We start from the raw sequence: 13,621 nt of genomic DNA, 5'->3' as shown, positions 1-13,621 counted from the left end.
GGTAGTGAACAGCTGGTACTGCTGGTGGTGGTGAACGGCTGGTACGTCTGGTGGTGAACAGCTGGTACATTCGGTGGTGAACGGCTGGTACTTCCGGTGGTGAACGGCTGATACTTCCGGTGGTGAACGGCTGGTACTTCTGGTGGTGAACAACAGGTACTTCCGGTAGTGAACAGCTGGTGCTTCCGGTGGTGAATGGTAGGTACTTCCGGTGGTGAACAACAGGCACTTCCGATGGTGAATATCGGGTACTTCCGGTGGTGAACGGCTGTTACTTCCGGTGGTGAGTAACAGGCACTTCCGGTGATGGAATAGCAGGTACTTCCGGTCGTGAACAGCAGTTATGTTTAAAAACAGCATATTCACCACAGGTAAAACTTGGTAGAAACAATCAAACTTTGGTCTTGCCATCGCTGAGCGTAATATGAGTGAATTATTATTGCTCGGGATGAAAAAATTTTGGAAGTGTTACACCTGAAAGAAATACGGGACTTCGTGAATGAATTGGACGGTTAATTTTTCAAAATATTATTCGATTTTAAAATTTGATCAATATTGTTTTTGTGAAATTCATAATAAAATATCCTTACCTGGAACATCGACTAGAAATGATGTACTACCATATAATTCTAATAATGCATTGAGATAAAGTATATTGTATAGATCAAATTCTTACAGGCTTATTTTCAAAACTTAATTTCAAAACAACGTTCTCAAACAAAACGTGCTAGAACTTGTGATGAATGACGTCGGAGAAGCGAATGAGAAGAATGTGTTACAGTGGTTTTATGTTGACGCATTATAAGCGATTTTATCCTATTTGTGTTATACGAATGGTAAATGTTACCCGGTGTATAAGTGATGTTATTAGCTCTGCAGCTTTTTCGGTTATCCGTTTTAATGTTTACTAATTGTAGGCAATTCTTTATTATTTAAGATCAAGCTTAACTTCAGAAGTTTAGGCGACGTTTAGCTGTGCAATGTGACCACAGAGTCACGGGTTTTTGATGTATAATATGGGTATAACCTTAATTTTATTCGTTGTAGTTTGAAAACAAAGTAAATACAAGTTTTCATTTGATTTGTTCGCTTAGTTCGCAAATTTACCATGAATTTAAGAAACAAAGAAACTACAGATATAACATCAAGAAAAAATTGTCTTTGCTCTCCAATTCTTGGAAAATTATAACGTATAAGGTTGATGCCTAGAATAATCATCGATGTACTCAACAGCTGTGTTCGTGTGTTGAAACCGTCTCTGTATAATAAATAGTGCCTCATCATATATCTTCCGTAGACTCGTATATGGTCAATACAATAGCGATGTTTGAACGTAGAAGCATATGAAGAAGGATGCAGCTGTAGAATAGGACATGCATATCATTTGTGCTTCCATTGTTCTAATCTGATAGATGTAATAAAATCAAAAGTCCGTATGTATTCTGTTTATTTAAGAATGATTGCGTGGTTCAAAATGAAAAACGGATAAAAAAAATAAATTTAACTCAAAGATTTTTTTTATAGCGTTCAAATCAAATTTTAGTTGAGACTGTCACACTTTGAATGAAAACGAAGAGTTATTTATTTAAAAAGACTAATTTACTAGAATTTCTAATCGTTGTGGGAGTAAATGTACCTATTGCAAACTAATCCCACAGGCAAAATAGAAATTTCCAACACAATGCACCTATAATGAATTCCAACTCAAGCTAGAATACTTAAATCAGACTAATACAGATTTCTGAGGAAATCCTGATTATATAGTGTGGATATCCAGATTACATAGTGTGGAAATCCTGATTACATAGTGAGGAAATCCTGATTACATAGTGAGGAAATCCTGATTACATAGTGTGGAAATCCTGATTACATAGTGTGGAAATCCTGATTACATAGTGAGATATCCTGATTACATAGTGAGGAAATCCTGATTACATAGTGAGGAAATCCTGATTACATAGTGAGGAAATCCTGATTACATAGTGAGGATATCCTGATTACACAGTGAGGAAATCCTGATTACATAGTGAAGATATCCTGTCACGTATCAATTAATGTTGTCCAGATTAGCCTGCTATTTCATTTTGGCTTTGAAGTTAACAGTTGTTTCAGAATTTATTGTCTTACCAGAAACTTGTTTGATGGTAATTCTAGAATCTCGTGGGAGAACAAAATCATGTTTAAATAATTGTCGAGTTACGGAATGAATCCTTCATATTCCGGGATACCAGATTGATTAAAGTGCAATATTTGTGTTTTGGTAGATAAATCACATGTAGCTATAATGGTGTTAAGTGACGAGATTTAGAAAAGGTAATTTGTTTAATAAATTTTCCTGAAGCACAAGGAAGGATTAGAAAACATTTCATTTGTTCACATTGAAATATATGAATATTTGGTGACATAAAATATGCTTTGCCGAATAGGTGCAATGAAAAGAAACAATAAGTTGAGAATTACTGCATACATATGGCATTCTTACTTGAATTTCTGGCTCTAAATTATCAATTTAAATGATATTACAATTAGAAATAAATTTTTAAATAACGTCAAATTGTTAATTTTAAATGTAAAGAAACTGATTTAACGAAATAAATAAAAAAAACGATTACTACTAAAAATACTGAATTATAATAAGAAATGATACCCTAATCGCAATAATATGTTAATAATTTATGCTTGCTGAACCGTACTTTCTGTTACTTTCTTCCGAGTAACATAAGGACTATTTCTTTTGAATCCGATGTAACTTTTAACGTAGAATATAGATAGTCTTGGATTTGCGGCCATATCAAGTAAAGATGACACTTATATCAAGTAAATATGACACTAATGATGGTTTGTTTTATTTTGGCTCATGTTTTGTTGCATGTTTTACTCATGATTCGAAAATCATTCCAATTTAGAATTGTCAGAAGCTCCATTTCGATGTGATTTCACACACATTATGATTTACTGCAAACTAGATGGAAAACCAGCAATTATATGTATATTTTTTCAAATTGGCTAGTTAGTTTCTTATTTGTTGAAAAATTACTTAGGAAATTATTAACAGAATGCATTCTCTGGTATCAATTTGAAATTGCATCAATTGCACCGTATGTGCGAAATCTACTGCGTACACTTTAAGTGTCTGGAGATCTACTGCGTACACTTTGAGTGTCTGGAGATCTACTGCGTACACTTTGAGTGTCTGGATGTGCACCACCAATTTTGTGCACCAATAAGCCCTGAATCGAACGCCTTGGATCTCTCCGGACATCCACCAGTCAGCCGTGAACCACTCTGCTTCGTCTTCCTCCGGCCTCGCATAGAACCTGCCTTGCACCACCAGGCCGTGGATCGAATCTGACTTCCGGGTATCGTTCAATTACGTAACTTTACGTTCACCTCATCTGAGGTTAGGTTTCAGATAGTATAGTTCTGTTCCAAAATTTATCGTCCTTCGACAAGTGTCCGTTCGACCGAGGGCCGGCTGGTTTGACCCACGGCCTAGATACGGACGGCTTGAAGTGTTGAAGGCTACGTTCCGGAAGGCAGGAATCATGATGGTCCATTACATCCAGGGCAGTGGTGGTCTTCGGCAGGCGACCCCTTTGAGTGTCTGGAGATCCACTGCGTAATTCAAATTTGCTTTCATTCTCGTGAGATATGGTTCCTATTCTCTATGAATTTTAACTTTTCTATTTGTTATCCTACAATATGGATTAATTTAGCTAGGTTGCTTCCATTATTTTTTTATACCTTCTTGCGCATCGAAGCTGTCACAATATTTCCGCATAACCTCTAATGTTAATAGAGAAAAGTTTCGCGTCGAGTCGCTTGTCTTTGTCCATTTTCTATATCACCATCCGCATTTAACATGTGATAATATCTACGCTGAAAATGGTGAGTGGCAATTTAATTTTATCCGCTTCATCAGATATCCAATACAATCACTTTGTCGTATTGAACTTAGACAGCTTTAGTTCTAAATTTTTATTGATCTTAAACAAGGGCTGCTCTTCACAAAGGTTTATTATCCGATAATACAAAGCCAATTAAGTCCCTCAATGCAAAATTACAGGACAGGAAGGCAGCAATAGCACGTTTGACAAGTAGGCCTTCACTAGTGAACTAAAAATGATCTGAAAGACATGTTTGAAAAACAAATGTTACATTTGTCCAGACACTCAAAGTGTACGCAATTGATCTCCAGACACTCAAAGTGTACGCAGTAGATCTCCAGACACTCAAAGTGTACGCAGTAGATCTCCAGACACTCAAAGTGTACGCAGTAGATCTCCAGACACTCAAAGTGTACGCAGTAGATCTCCAGACACTCAAAGTGTACGCAGTAGATCTCCAGACACTCAAAGTGTACGCAGTAGATCTCCAGACACTCAAAGTGTACGCAGTAGATCTCCAGACACTCATTGACTCCCGCTAGTTTTTTGCTGGGCTGCACAACGAAAGGCTCATTCCCTTACATCGGTGGTATCATGCATGCAATATAAAAGAAACCCATCTACACCCAACAAATAACTTAATGGATCTCGAAGAGGCTAAAAAAGCTCTGTTTTGTGAAATATAATTGCAAGCTTATCGCTTGTGTGGGAATCAATTACGGATAACACTGTAGGCTTGGCCTTAAATTTTAAAACGTGTTTAAAATTCAATGAATTATAAAGCCTAGAGTTTAACGGAGAACACTGGGATTAGATTAGTCGTTTAGGGTTCGGAATTATCCTCTTCAAGGGCAGAGATCAACTATGAGATTCTTTGCTTACAATCTACGTTTAATTAACTCGCCGATATTTCGTCCATAGTTTTAGAAGTGCACGCCAAGAGCTTTTGCTTCGCGACAGCTGAACGATGAAATTAGCAATTTGCACTTTTTATCAAATTAGTGATCTCTGAACTGTTCAGTTAATGATGTTCTCCACAGATCAGATTTTATCTTCCATATTTTACAAGAAGATAATCGCGAGACACATATATTTAATCTTGCCTAATCAAACAAAAATGTTAAAAAATTGTTTGAAACGTTCAGTCAGTTACAATACGAAATTTATTATTTGCTTTACTAAGTACTGACAGATATAAACGCTAACTTATTTTGAATATTTATTACATACATACATACATGCAAACAATTTTTCATATTTTTCAGTACTGGGGACGTACTTTTCCGATTATATAATGTATCGAAAATATTTTCATCACTTGAAAGGTTATTTGTCGTAAACTAATTTTACATTTAATAATAATCAACCATTTTGAGTACATCTGGTTGTGATAGATTGAAATTAAATAACTTTTCACCATATGATTAGTTATTCAGCGCAGTGTGAACACAGCTCATTGCAACAACAAACAACACGTCATCAAACTCATCGCAACATGTGTTTGCAGCAGTGACGGAACATGTAACCTGGCGACAGATTTGTAACATGTCACGAACACAGGACATCCGTATAAACTTCATCATTTACACGCTATAATGTGCTTACGCATAAATATCAGTCCCGTTACAATGAATATCAGCAAGTAAAATAACAGTACCCATTATCATTCAAAGAGCCTCAGCCGTCCATTGAAAGGTAAGGTGGCAGCGGCAGAAGCAGTAGGCAAGGGGCTGGATGAACGTAATCGCGTTAGGGCCTTTAATTGATTTATGGAAATCAGGAGGCCATCCAATGGCCCTTATGGAGGCACAACTGAAGCTAAAGCCGTAGCCTTGTAAGCCACTGTAGAGATATAAATAGAAACCAACGACATAAATTGTAGTTGAAGAGATTGAAGCCCGATTAAAGGTTTGAACGTGACAGCTATTGAAGAGAAATGTGTGTCTGAAAGAACCTCTATTAAAACTTTCCAGAACATTATCGATGGCCTTTCAATGGTCTTATCACGATATTTGAAGGATCCATGAATTTTTGACAGAGTTAAGTTCTCAGGACTCGTTTATTTGAATACCACCCATATAAGAGGACCTGAAATTGCGCCCGTAACATGAGAAAGATCTGCTGGACCCGTAGTGTTTAATCACACATTCAGTTAATCTCAACATAATCTCATTCAGTTAATCTCAACAGTCATAAGTTTTACGTTTCTTACTTTTCTCAGTTCATGGATTGAAGCAAAGAGAAAATCGTATTAGACAAGTTGATTACATCAAGGGGAGCTTGGGTTTACACATTTATCAAATACCATAATATGGTGGTTAAAAAATAAGCTACGCTTGCGCTCGACTTTACAAATTGAGGAGAACATCTAGATTAGAGTCAAATTTCTTAAAATTATTTACAATAGCAGGTAAAGTGAACACACTCATCTAAGATAACTTAAATTGGTATTGTTTTTTTTTATTATAAGAATTCTTCTGTTCTATCAGAGGCTAATTTTTCTTTACTTGAGTTAGCAGCAAAATTTTTTTTTCAGTGTACGTAGAAAATAAAAATGCGGAAGGAGTAAGACCTAAGAAGGCATAATAATATATGGGCAGCAGAATATATCAGCGGGAATTTACATTGGTTGTCCCATAATGCCAAAAAATCAAATGTTTTTTCACAGTCACTTAGAATTTTAGTAATTCTTATCAATACCTTGTTGGGCTGAGAGATAAGAAACCGTGGATTCGTCAGTCGCACGGCAGAAATATAAAAGGCCGACTGATGAACGATCGCTGTATTTGCCAACGTAATTCCCTTAAGCAAGGTGAATTATTAGATGCATAAGTCATATACTCTAATTTGCTTAATTTGAGAGGTCATGGAAATAGAAGGCCAAATTAAGCATTGCTTCAAGTGAAAGAATCTGAAATGACATTGAATGAACATTGAATGTATATTGACTTGCAATATAAATTCTTGCACTACATATTCTACGTATCGATTATATTTTAGAATTCTTCCTATTTAACGAAGAGATATTTTAATGCAGTTACCTCATCTACTTAAAAAATTAGACTAATTTCTGAATCGAAATTTTCACAGATTCTACTCCGAGTTGCCAATTTTCAGCTATGCACCGTTCCTGAAATTTGCAATCGGACTTGAAATTCGACTCCGCTTGAAGCTTGAAAACGAAAGAGAGATGTCGCTAACCACGCTTGCATATGCCAGAAGGTCATCAAAAGATTCACCAAATGCAATAAGCTTCCTAATCATGTAAGGTTTTTTGACACTCAAGAAGACAGTGAAATTTATTTCAGGAAAACACAATCTCGTTTCATGTCCGTGCAAACTCAGTAAACTGCTTCCTGATGCAAACTAATCCTGCCGTGAGCTCCCTGAGGCGCTCCAACTTCAGCCATTCTTCAAACAGTAGAAGAAGGTACGTTGCTGATGCCGCTCCTCTTCCTAGCCACACTGCCTGGCCCAAGAGAAAAAAAACGAAACAGTTCGTCAAAAAGAGCCTCCTTCTTCAAAACTTGAGATCTGGCCGACGTAAGGAAACTTTCAGACCAGCCGCAAATATTTTGCTTCGTAAAATTTGCCCTCAGCAAACAAATAACTTTGTTGTTTTGGGACAAATAAAGATGAAGTGAGAGGTCAACTCTGGCAGAGTTGCACTCGACCGGCATTTTGTGGTCAGTTCTTTGTTAGAAATTCTTTGCACCCGTCGGTCAGCTGGAGGACTGCTCAGCGTTTTAATATACTTTGTGTATTGCATTATTTCCTTAATCCGTAAATAGGACTTCATCGAGGTAGTCTTCAATGACTAATGCTTAAATAAATTGTATATTTGAGATCTTCTTGTAACCAGGGAAAATATTTTTCGAGTATAAAAAATGCTTATAATTTTAAAACTCGTCTGTGATTGGATGAGTTTTACTCGCAATAATTTTTAATGGCCTTTATTATAAGGACGATCTATTGGATGAAAATCAAAACAAATGCATTCGCGTTTTAATCATAAACAAGGGTTTTGGTATAATATAATTGAACTTATATGTGATGGTCTGTATAGCTAACAATTTTCAACCGACAACTGATTTGACAGTAATACTTTTTAAACTCATGAAACATTTAATACGAAGACATCATGAAGTGTTGTTCATGCATTGTGGACGGTATTTAAGGTCAATAATTAGATCATTTACAATTTGTATTGAAATTTATTTTTTTTAATCTTCTTGGAATTATTTTATGGGAACAGTGGTTTTATTCAACAATCTTAACACAAATTTAGCTTGAGAATGAATTAATTTGTTCAAAATGCATGCGTAAATAATTAAATCATGTAAAAATAAAGATTTTAACACTAAAAGACACGTGCTCGCGTGGTAATGTTTGTCGAGCGCTCACATTTGTGCCACCACCACATCGTCGGCAACGCCGTACCGCCGAGGCCAGTTAAACGAAGCCTGCGCCGCAATTTGCGTCATAATAAACGCAAAGTTTTCTAGTTAGTGACGGCAGTGACGCGGCTGTGAAAAGGGAGATATGCATAGGCGCAGGCCTGCGTTCAGGGAGTCACAGGCGTTGCGTAGGCTGGACGTAGAAGCGATCACTTCTAGTAGATAACTCGACTCAGGTACTGCATGATATCTTCTTAAAAATGTCATGTACAATTCGGCATAGACAAGAAATAGGCGAAAAAACGCAGGCAGCAGGTGATGCGTAGGGACAGATGCTTATTCTCGTAGACAGCAAGCAAGCTACGCGCTGAGGCAGCGGCCGACTCACGCAGGCAGATGGGTTGGGCTGGCCATGGAAGCCATTTTACTTTATAATTTCATCTGTTGAGGTTTTTACGGCGACAATTTGCATGGGGAAGAGCAGCAGCCGTCGCTGTCGGTTGGGCTTCACGTAGCATCGCTCAAAAACTGCGCTACTGACGAGCGCCAATAAAATCTTTCCACATTTCACATTATTTCATTATATATCGCATTCTTTATTTTTCTGTGTATTATTGCTAGTAATAAGATGTATGATTACATAGTATGTTATATAAAATTTTTATATAAAGAATACTATTCTAAATACATGATTATAAATGAGCCCATACGTCATGGAAACTCATCTCGTAGCGCATTTTGCTCTTTTAGACTTCGGCCTTCCTGCTGTTCTTATTTATAATGACTTAATAACTAATAATTCTGGATTTTTTCTTGAATTTCTGAGAATATTAGGATAGCTTGAGCTGGAAATGTTCAAACTCGGCACTGTTTCCCACGCAGTTCAATAATCTTCAGGCGTCTTTTTCAACGCTGCGAGATAATGAGCAGCAGAATATCCATTAAAAACATTCCCTTCTAAGAGTGAGGTGTGATTATTCCCAGCATTATTCGATAAATTTACTGGAAAAGACCCGTCAATTTTTTCGTCCCACAATAATCGATAAAAAAAAGGCCATTAACTGCAGTCGAGAGCCTCAAAAGGCAGACTTCGCGGCGCAATTGCTCTGGTGTCAGAGATAGCGAAAGTTTTGACACCGCGCGTCAAAAACTGAGACGACGATCTAGTGTCGACGGTTTTTCATCCTCGCGCCAGCTCGACATCTAAGATCGCGTGTGAATCCTTAATATCTTCTTCAAGATCTTCTAATAGTAAACAATTCTGGTCGAGACAGCGGCACGACTTCACTGCACGCGTTATCAGTTTCTTCTTATTTGGACCCTAAAGAAATTCGTGATCGTCGCGCCGTGCATTTGGGGAACTTTATTGGAAGTGAGATCTCGTCTCCTGCTGAGCTTGCATCATAAAAAAACCAAGCTTGGGCTCTATTGAACGAACGTGATCTGAAGAAAAGATTTGAGATAATAAATGAGATGTACTAGTTCTTCATAAAAAATGGTTCTAGAACTACGAGTAATTTTAGGATTTATCTTTTATATTCCTGGTTAAGACTTTGTTCTATTATTTGTGTATTGTTGAAGAACTTAAACCAACTTTGAAAAATTTTTCCACTGGTTGTAAATGTGAACGCGTTCAGGCTCTCGCAGAAAGAATGCAGAGATAGTTATTAAGTTGAACTCTGCAATTCGTCGCCTTTAATTTTGCGAAACGATCTAAATTGTTATTGGCTTCGTGGCTGTCAAGCGACTTCAGCGTCCAGCTGCGCCTCCAACCCTCCTTCCCATATTTGTGCAAGGACTTTTTTTGCCGTGCCTCTTCTCTTCATCTTGCATGCTAACTCAAGCTGCGCCGTCCATTCCTTGTCAAAGAAGTTGATTTTCTGACAAATATAATAAGGGGAGAGCGGCCGGATGGCTCAAGAAATGTTCCATTGCAGAAACTACATGCCTCGTAAAATCGCTCGTGTCATAGCGCCGTTTTTAACTTGTCACTGCTACATAGAGGCTGAACAGCGTTGTACTGTAACAACGTTATACTGTTACAGCGTTATACTGTTACAGCGTTATACTGTTACAGCGTTATACTGTTACAGCGTTATACTGTTACAGCGTTATACTGTTACAACCATATCATACAAAATTCCATCAAAACTTTTTGAGTCCAGCGCAGTTTTATCGAGTTAGTCGAGTTTGTTGCCGAGTCAAAGTGTCACAAATTGCAAGCACGGTTGCTAGTGATGCTAGGGATGCATTGGCTATTTAGGCATGCGCTCCAGGTTTACCTTCAATTAGAACAAGTTAGCTAAGCTCACTAGGCTGGGAATAACTGAGCGGCCTGCCTGCTTTATTCATTGCTTTGTTGTTAGTCGGGCATCAAGCTTTCGGTCGTGTGTCGCACGTTCTTAGAGGTATAACGGACGATACGAGCGACCGATGCATCGATATCAACGAGTCTTGGCGAACTTGAGAACATGGTACGAATAATGAACCCAGACTCCTGCTCCAAACTCTGGCGATCGCTTTCATGTTCTGGATTATAATGAAAGATCTGAATGTCAAAGGGAGTGAAGCGAGGGTCGTCCAATGGAAGCCTTGAAATCCTATGCATTATGCGCATTCGTCGCCGACACCAAATTCAACGCAGTAGCTAGGCCTACAGTACGAAATATGCTCCCTGCTTTCGAGACCACTTCCAATTTCATCCAAGAGTATCGACAGACAAACTAACTTGAATCTATTCAATTGGCTACAGGAGTTTATTTTGACCGTGAGGTGCATTCGGCAGAGGCCTGCGACGGTTTATATGTATATGGGCTACTCTATTCTGGGGAAAGGCTACCAGGTCTTTTCAACACAAGTAAAAGTTTGAATCCAAAAGAACCGTCTGCCTAAATTAGTATCAGTGTCACTAATACTAAATTATTGAGTCACTTCACCAGATGAGTTATGTAGATTTAAAAAATTAAGTAATGAAGACAATTCATGCCTCATTTTCTTCAAATTGATCAGATTGATCGATTTCTGTACTACTAAAATGGAACGAACAAACGCAGTAATTTACTCAGATTTTTGAACGTCACACCAAAATTCAGATATTTAACATCAACCTTGGCAATAGAAATTGCAAAATGTGATGTAATAAGTAGAACTATTTACAAAAATTTTGATTATAATATCTTATAAGGACAATTTTTGGCTTGAAAAATCTTCAATATACTGATGCTTTAGGTTACAGCTAAGCAACGCTTTATAAGATGAAATGCTATTCATCATACATCCAGGTTCGGGATGCTTGTGACTCGTGCGCGCTCGGAGTTTGTTACTTCCTCCCCACGCTCTGTTCACTCTTCGTGTAAGAGGATTTGTCCAAAGAAAGGAAGACACGGAGAAAATTAGCTCAGGGTCCCAGCGTTCCACCCTTAGAGCAGCTTAGAGTTGTTTGCAAATTTGCTAGTGCTTGTTATGTTGCAGTTGGAAATGTGCGCCGCAGAACGAAGCTTTATGCGTCACTTGAAGAAATGAAAATAGATTTTTCAAAAGCAACTTGAGATAAACTTTCAAAAAGGGTCACTTTCTTTGGTCGCATACTTTTTTGCATCATTTTAAATTAATACAATAACTTGTAACAAAATCAAGTACCTCGCTCTCACTGAAGTCCTGTTAGTCGATAGGCCATTTAATTGCTATTTATTCTTGGAGATTACTACACACTGTGTTCTGGCTCAGCTTAGAGCTTTGCTAACCTTGTAGCGCCAACAAAAATAGTTAGTTGATGAAGCATGGATTTTCAAATTTTTTTCATTGATCTAAAAATTTATATCATCAGTAGATACAAAATTACAAGTATATTCTAAATTGTATCAGCATTCACTACAATATTACCTTTACGATAGAAATTATCCGTGAATTAACAGATTCTGTTTTTGTTTAGTTTTAAAATATACTCTCATTAACAATTACTAAAAAAGATTATTATCTAAATTTAGAGCGCGTTTTGTCGTAAGGGAAATCTCTATTATATTATTTTTCAGCCAGAAATCTTATTGAAATAACTTCGATTTCCATTGTAATTCGATTACCAATGTAATTTGAAGCAGGTTTTATTGCTTTTTGAGCCATTTTTTCTTTATGTAGACATAAGGTTTTAGAACGCTCTGGGTTACATCGAACACCCTTCTATAAGTATAATGTATACAGTAATTGGAGGTTACGTATTATAACCTTGCCTTCCCATAAGCTTGATAACAATTCTGTATTATATTGGGTGGCTCCGGCGCAGGCTGGCGCTATAGCAGGCCTAGGGAGAATTGGCCCCTCCTCCGAGTAAGTCAAAAAGAAGGCCTCAGGTGGGCTGCTTAGATTATTCAGACGTTCTATTGGATTGCCTCAGTAAAGACGGAAAAACCTCATGCAAATACCAACGAACTAGAGGAAGACCAAGCTAGCCGGCCCGGCAACTCGACAAAATGCCATGAGTGAGGTTTTTTCAAGCAGTTATTCCCTTTTGTGAGGAGCTAAGAAATTCCACTGAAAGAGTCAATTATCACTAAGGCCTTTACAGAATATTAATCAACTCGAATAACCTTAATGATAAGCGTCGCATAGTATTGTAATAACTCAGCTGATAATTTGAATTTATTTACAGACTTGCGTGCGTTTACTAATGAACAAATAGGGCTAAGCGATGTTAGTTGGGGCATGTCCATTCAAGGAGAATGCATATATTACTGGCAAGAGGTCTGGAAATCAATGTAGATATTGTTAAATTATTATTCTTGCCCAATATTCAATGAATCGGACTTCGTAAGAGGTTTTTAAAAATTTTACATACATTTTTACACGTAAAATTTGAACATTTTAACATTTTTTAGCATTTTTACAATTTTACAAGGATGAAATAATTTTATTTAATGCTTTTCAGAGACATTCAGAGTTTTTATTCGTGAATATACAATACTTAGGGGTGATCAAAACAAGATTTTGAATAGATACATACTTTTAAATATTGATGTTGATGCAGTAAACGTCATCTCAACAGCGGAGTTTTAAGAAATTCCTTTCTTCATGTTGCAAAACTTGCCTGTGGCGTTCCGGACAAAACTGAGCTAAACCCTGAGAAGATTTAAATTCATTATCCTCGTGAAAAAGTTGGAGTGAACCACTTGAAAGCAGACAGGAAATCCCAAAAAAAAGAAAAGCTTCAGGAGTACTGGAAGCCTGAGGGTTCGAGGTTGTTTGACGACCATTAAAAACAGAGAAGAAAAACATACGTCGTTGCTAAAACCACACTTGGGTGTCGCATCCACTTCCCCATCACGTACGGCGAAGAGCATCTTG

The 13,621-nt window shown here is 37.4% G+C and overlaps 1 protein-coding gene across 1 annotated transcript in view; it reads left to right on the top strand.

The window, feature by feature from the left end:
- The window catches only part of LOC108681221, a 31,052-nt gene extending 28,699 nt beyond the window's left edge, over positions 1 to 2,353 (top strand). Inside the window, exon 10 of the mRNA XM_047883742.1 lies at positions 18 to 2,353. The gene's annotated coding sequence lies outside the window, so the exon portion shown is untranslated. The remainder of the gene's footprint in view (positions 1 to 17) is intronic.
- The last annotated feature ends 11,268 nt before the right edge of the window (positions 2,354 to 13,621 follow it).

The sequence above is a fragment of the Hyalella azteca genome, unplaced genomic scaffold (genome assembly GCF_000764305.2).
Source record: "Hyalella azteca isolate HAZT.00-mixed unplaced genomic scaffold, Hazt_2.0.2 contig13555, whole genome shotgun sequence".
Lineage (NCBI taxonomy): Eukaryota > Metazoa > Arthropoda > Malacostraca > Amphipoda > Hyalellidae > Hyalella > Hyalella azteca.
Note: the sequence above shows the minus strand (reverse complement) of the source record. Positions and strands in the feature narration are given on the sequence as shown.